Source organism: Drosophila mojavensis, unplaced genomic scaffold (assembly GCF_018153725.1).
Source record: "Drosophila mojavensis isolate 15081-1352.22 unplaced genomic scaffold, ASM1815372v1 contig_80, whole genome shotgun sequence".
In the NCBI taxonomy this organism is placed as follows: Eukaryota; Metazoa; Arthropoda; class Insecta; order Diptera; family Drosophilidae; genus Drosophila; species Drosophila mojavensis.
The window spans coordinates 5,280,469-5,286,468 of NW_025318906.1; positions in this window are offsets into that span (position 1 = coordinate 5,280,469).

The window sequence follows — 6,000 nt, forward strand, 5'->3', positions numbered from 1 at the left end:
ACACACTCACTCAAACACACACACACACACACGCATAGACTACAACAGCAATTGCCTGGCTGGCTGGCTGGCCAAGTCCTTTGGCAAGTGTCTGGCCTAATGAGTTGATGCCGCTCGTTGGCGATGCAAGTTTTTGGTTCTTGCTGCTTATGCAATCGACCACAGTGGCTGCCAAAATGTAATCTACCGAACGCCAACGGCAAACGATAACAACTCCAACGTGCTAAAAGTATACGACTGTCATATGCCATTTACTATAGAGCCTAAAAGGCATATAACTAAGACTAAAATAATGATGGTAATATGTATATGATTATATCTAAAGGAAACTACATATAAATCGATATATATCGATTACTCGTTAACAACTTTGAATTGCAAGAGCTAAGTGTTCGACTGACATATGCTATGTTAAAAGGTAAATGATTAAGATGTCAATAGCTGATAGATATTAGTTATGTATAAGAATCGATACATATCGGCAAGTTGGATTACAACTGTAAATTGCTTAGCCCATTCGATTGCCATATGCCATGTAATACTGACCTTACAACGCAAACAACTCAGACTAAGACTCTAAGAAACTAGATATATATATGCATCGATATATATCGGCTAGCTGGATTACAACTATGAACTGCTTAAGGTATTTGACTGTCATATTCTATGTACCACATATTTATCATTATATATAAGTAAAATTTAAACACAGTTTATAATGAGGATCATATCTAAAAGAAACTAAATACATATTAGCATCGATATATATCGACAAACCAAATTACAGCACTCAACATTTTAAAGTAAAGCGATGGCCTACTGAAACAAATGAAGAACATAAGTAAAAGAAACTAGACATTAATATAAATCGATACATATCGATTATTCGATAACGATAGTCAGCAGACTTCTCATGCTGCCAACTGCCTGCTTCTTAATGATTCTAGGCAGTCCCATTAGGCCCGCCTCCCATCTTGCAAATGAGCTGCGCTGCGGCCAGACACTGATAGGCTGCGGCAGATGATAGCTCGAGGTGGCAAGTGGGCGGTGCATGCAACCGGAGTAGCTAGTGGCTGCAGTGCTTTGCGCTCTTTGGCGCTGTCTTGTGGCGCTTAGACACGATTTCTTGTGCGGCGCCTCGTCCCGCGGCGAATGCCAAAAAATGCCCCCTCCAGGACAATTTGTGGCAATCAGCAAATGGGCTAGTGGCAAGCAGCGAGCAGCGAGCAGCCAGAAGCGAGTGGCAAGTGGCAAGTAGCAAGCAGCGTCGCTGCATTAGCTGCAGAATGTGGCGTCAGGCGACACTTTTGCGTTTTTCGTAATTAAATTAGTGCCACTGTCCGAGCATTAGTTACACTTACCACCCACACACTCACACACACACACTCACTCACACACACACACACGCACACTTACATGGCATGTTGGCAGTTTAAAGTTGGCCACAAACCTCAGACAGGGTCTGCGGGCAACTGGACTGGACTGAACGGAACTGAACGGAAAGGGACGGGTCGGAATGGAATGGGACGGGACGGGATGGGACGGGACGGGACGGGATTGAACGTAACGGGACATTGTCAGCAACTGATTTTGTGAGCATTTTAAACGTTTTATTTGTTCGTTACGGATTTCACAGTTTTATTTTGCAGTCAGCTTAGTTTTGTGGCTAAGCCGTGTGAATGTGTGTGTGTGTGTGTGTGTGTGTGTGTGTGTGTGTGTCAGCCACGCCCACATGCTGTTTGCCTTTTGTGCCTTGCCTTTTGCTGCGGGCGCTTTTCAACAGCTTTGGCAGCTACTTAAGAGTTGGGCCAAGTTTTTGGGGGTTTTTTGGTTAAATTCAGGTTTGATTTGAGTGTGGCCGCATGTCAATGCTGACAGCGCAGTGTGACCGTAGCAGCCAGCAGTGATTCAAGTGTGAGCAATGATTAAATTGTGAACATGACTTTTGGTTGCGATTCAAATGTGATTTGTCTACTCCCTACCGCCCTCTCTCCCTCTCTCTCTTTACATCTCTCTCTCTCTTTCCATCTCTCCCTTTCTGTGACAATTTCACGTCTTTTTTAAGGCATTTTTTCTAGCTGCTGTTCGCTGTCTGCGCCACACCCACACCCACACACGCCCTCACGCCCTCTATCGCTGTTTCGTTAGTTGTTTTTCTATTTGGCTGTTGTCGGCCTGTTTCTGCCTGCCTGCGCTTCTGTAAAACTATTTTCGAAGATTTACGACGAAATTGTTTCAAACTTTTTGATTTCGTCGCACATTGCGAGCAGCTCTCGATGCGATGCGATACGATGCGATGCTCTGCTCTATGGCTCGACTCAACTCGACTCGGCGCAACTCAGCTCGACCCTTGGCTACCAATTTTTGGCCTTTTCCACTCGTTTTCGCCAGTCGATTTGTTTGTTTGGCCCGTTGCGCGGCCCGCATGTGCAGCAGGCGACGCGAATCGTCGACTCGCCACCAGCAAAAAAAGAAACGAAAAAAGAAAAGGATTAGGAAGTACGTGCATGTTGCCTGCAACACATACTGCCAGCAGGAGCCGGGCTGCTCCTGGCTGCCCCTAGCCAAAGTCCGGCGCTACTCTGGACAGTTTGCGGTGCTGGGCCATTTGTTTCTCTTCTGGGCGAGCGCAATTTAAAGTGCCCTGAAGCGTGCCCCACACACACACACTCACACACACACACACACAGTCATACATGTAGGGAGACACGTGAGCCACGTATGCACGTCCTTGATGCCAACTTAATTACACGTAGCTCGAGTAGCAGGCAGCACTTATTTTCACTTTTTCATTTCGTTTTTTGCCATGCTTGACTTTAAGCTGATGCCGATTATTATCTAGCATTTGCATTTGGCGTTTCACATCTGCTGCTTTGGTATTTGCCATTCGGCATTCGACATTCGACATTCGGTAGTCGGCATTCGGCGTGCAGGCACTTTTAATACGCTTAAGTGCGCCGGATCCCCTGAAAACTATGCTATGAAAAATAGTTCAACAACTTTATTATGAAATTTTTCACAAGCTGACGGGCCAAAAGGGACGTGAGGCGGGGGGTGGGGGGCGGGGTTCGATTCAAAGTGCATGCTGGCAACAAAGACAAAAATAAATAAAAATAGCATTTATACATGCACATGAGAATGCATGTGAGTGCATGTGTGTGTGTGTGTGCCTCTGAAGTCGACTGAAGCGCTTGGCAAATACAAAACAACAGAAACAAGAAGCAGCACACGCAGAGCAAGAACAGACACGGAATCAGAATAAGAACAACAGCAGCATAGATAGCAAGGGAGAGGCAGAGAGAGAGAGAGAGAGAGAGAGAGAGAGAGAGAGGGCAGCGAGGGGAAGACAGTTACAAGACAAACTGACAAGTGTGCTTAGTGGGCCGTGCAAAGGTTTTTGTGAGTCTGAGCTGTGTGTAATTGTTGGGAATGCAGCCGAGAGCAGTTGATATTCATACGAATACACTTATATGAGTACCTATGTCTGTCTGTCTGTCTCTCTGTCTGTCTGTCTATCTGTCCGTCCCTCTCTTCGTCCATCTGCCTCTCGGTCCGTTTGAGTGTGAGTGCATGTCTTATGGTGGCAGCACTCATATCTAGTACCTAAGTGGAGGGCAGCTCGACGGTATTAGATGCTTCTCTCTGTGTGTGTGGGTGTGTGTGTTTTGTGTGTTGTATAAATATATTGTATATGGCATGCACATACACACACACAGCTTAAATCAAGTTACCTAATGGCAACATATTTAATAAATATGACTCTGAGCAGTTTGCTTGGCATTAGGGCAAACATTTTATTAAGCACAGCTAAAGAGAACTTTTAATTTGTGCATTTAAATAAATTATATTGTTGTCTTCTTTATTTATTTGTTGTTGTTTTATTTACAATCTTGTACAATTTCAAACCATTTCTTCTTCTTTAACGATTGTCAAAAAGTGTATGTTTTTTTTTAAATTTTGAAATTGTGTTCGAGGGAATAAACTGATTGTTATATAAAATAGAACCTAAAAATTTGTACTGAATAATGTCTGTTCAGATAAAGTTCCTTCATAGGTAGTCGAGCACAAAGCTCTCAGTATTTCATAGAACAAAAGAAGGCGATGCATCCATGTCAAATCTAATATCTCAAACAACAAATCTAAATCTAATATCAACAACTTCTTCAGTTAGTTCTTCAGTTTCCTTATATCACTTTTTCTTTGACTTCTCCTCCATATTCTCTCTCTCTCTGTCTGCCTCAATTCCTCTCAGTTCTTCAGCTACGCCATCAACTTTCTATGCTACTTTCAAGCCTCTCTAAGTGAATCGCTCAAAAACCTGAGCTCAGCAAAAACCCACACAAATCGTGATAGTCAACGCATTTGGTCCGCTTTCACCTGTGATAAATATGATGTAGCTTATGTAATAGCTATATATGTATCAACATCAGTATCTATTGCAATTTGTTCGCTTTGACGAATAGCCATTAAAGCGTAAGGCTGAAGATGAAACAGAACCACGGCCCCAGCTCGAACCCGAGCCCAAGTGAAACAACGGATAACAGCTCAACATATCGTTAATGTGCGGCCGAGTCGAGGGACGTGGCAGGGGCAGAGGCAGGACAACTGAGATGGGTTAAAAATGAAGGCTCGACAATCTCTGTGTGTATGTGTGTGTGTGTGTGTGTGTGTGGAGGGCGAGGCAGCGGGCCAGGGCTGGCAAGTTGGTTGCATGCGCTTAATGCAAATCCTTGAAACCACTTGCGGCCCACTCGAAATTTTTAATTTTTCCCACAAAAGCCGCACTCGACAGAACTCGAGGCGCATCAACCAAACAGCCAACAACTCGACACACATGCGTGTGTATGTGTGTGTATGTCCATGTGTGTGATTGTGCAAGTTGCAACTGTTGCAATGGGCATGAAACAGAAACACTTTGAGCCTGCCATGCACCTAGGCGGAATTACAAGTGTGTGCATGTTACCATGTGAGCGTGTGTGTGTGTGTGTGCGTGTGTAAGTGTGTGTATTACTGTGTGTGGCTACATTTGCCACAGTAACAGATAACGCAGCGAAAAGTAGGCGCTCAGCGGGCATAGCATAATTTGCAAATACTATGACTAACGTCACAAACTCAGAGCCGAAACTGAAACACCCTGCCAAGGATTTTATAGATGAGTAGCAGAAAAATAATCGATTGGTTACACGAATTATTAAGAATTATGATTAAAATGTGATTTTTAGCATTCAAAAAAAAATTTTTCTAGAAAATGTATAAATTTTTAGATATAAAAGATAAGTCCAGCTTTAGTTTTTCCTGAGGATATATATGTATGTATGTATGGAATATTTATGCATACATAAAAATATTTTATTATCTTTATATATATATGAATATTAAAAAATAAAAATGTTTCTTAAAGTATTTTTTTTTTTCATTCATTTATTTATTTTTATTTATTTATTTATTTTATTGGGCTTTCTCTAAGTAATTATTATTTTTTTTTAGATAAGAGTCCAGCTTTAGTCTTTCCTGTGTTTATATATATTATATAATTTATATATACAAATATTGAAAAAAAACTTAAAACAGATCTGTGGCTGATTTTTACAAATTTATAAAAAAAAAAAATTCTGTTTGAATTAATGTTTTGTATTTTTGTATGTTGTTATTGTTGTTTGTATGAGGATTGTGCTCATATCTGGCAGCTACAAGATTATATACGCTACATGAACATACCTTATATATAAAGAGATTATCCTATGCGTGAGCTTCATGTCTTAAAGCTTTAGAAGTTGCAAAGTCTCTGCAGCAGAGCATTAGGCAGTCAGCTTTAATCCCAGACTCGCTGCAGCATTTGCTGCTGCAACTGAGCACACACAGATATGTATGTTTGTCTGTCTGGCTGTGTGTGTGTGTGTGTGTGTGTGTGCTGGTGTATGTTGGCAAACTCACTCATAATGCGCTCAGCTTGGCGCTCATTGCATTCGTGAACTTTATTAATAATGGCGCCAAACAACA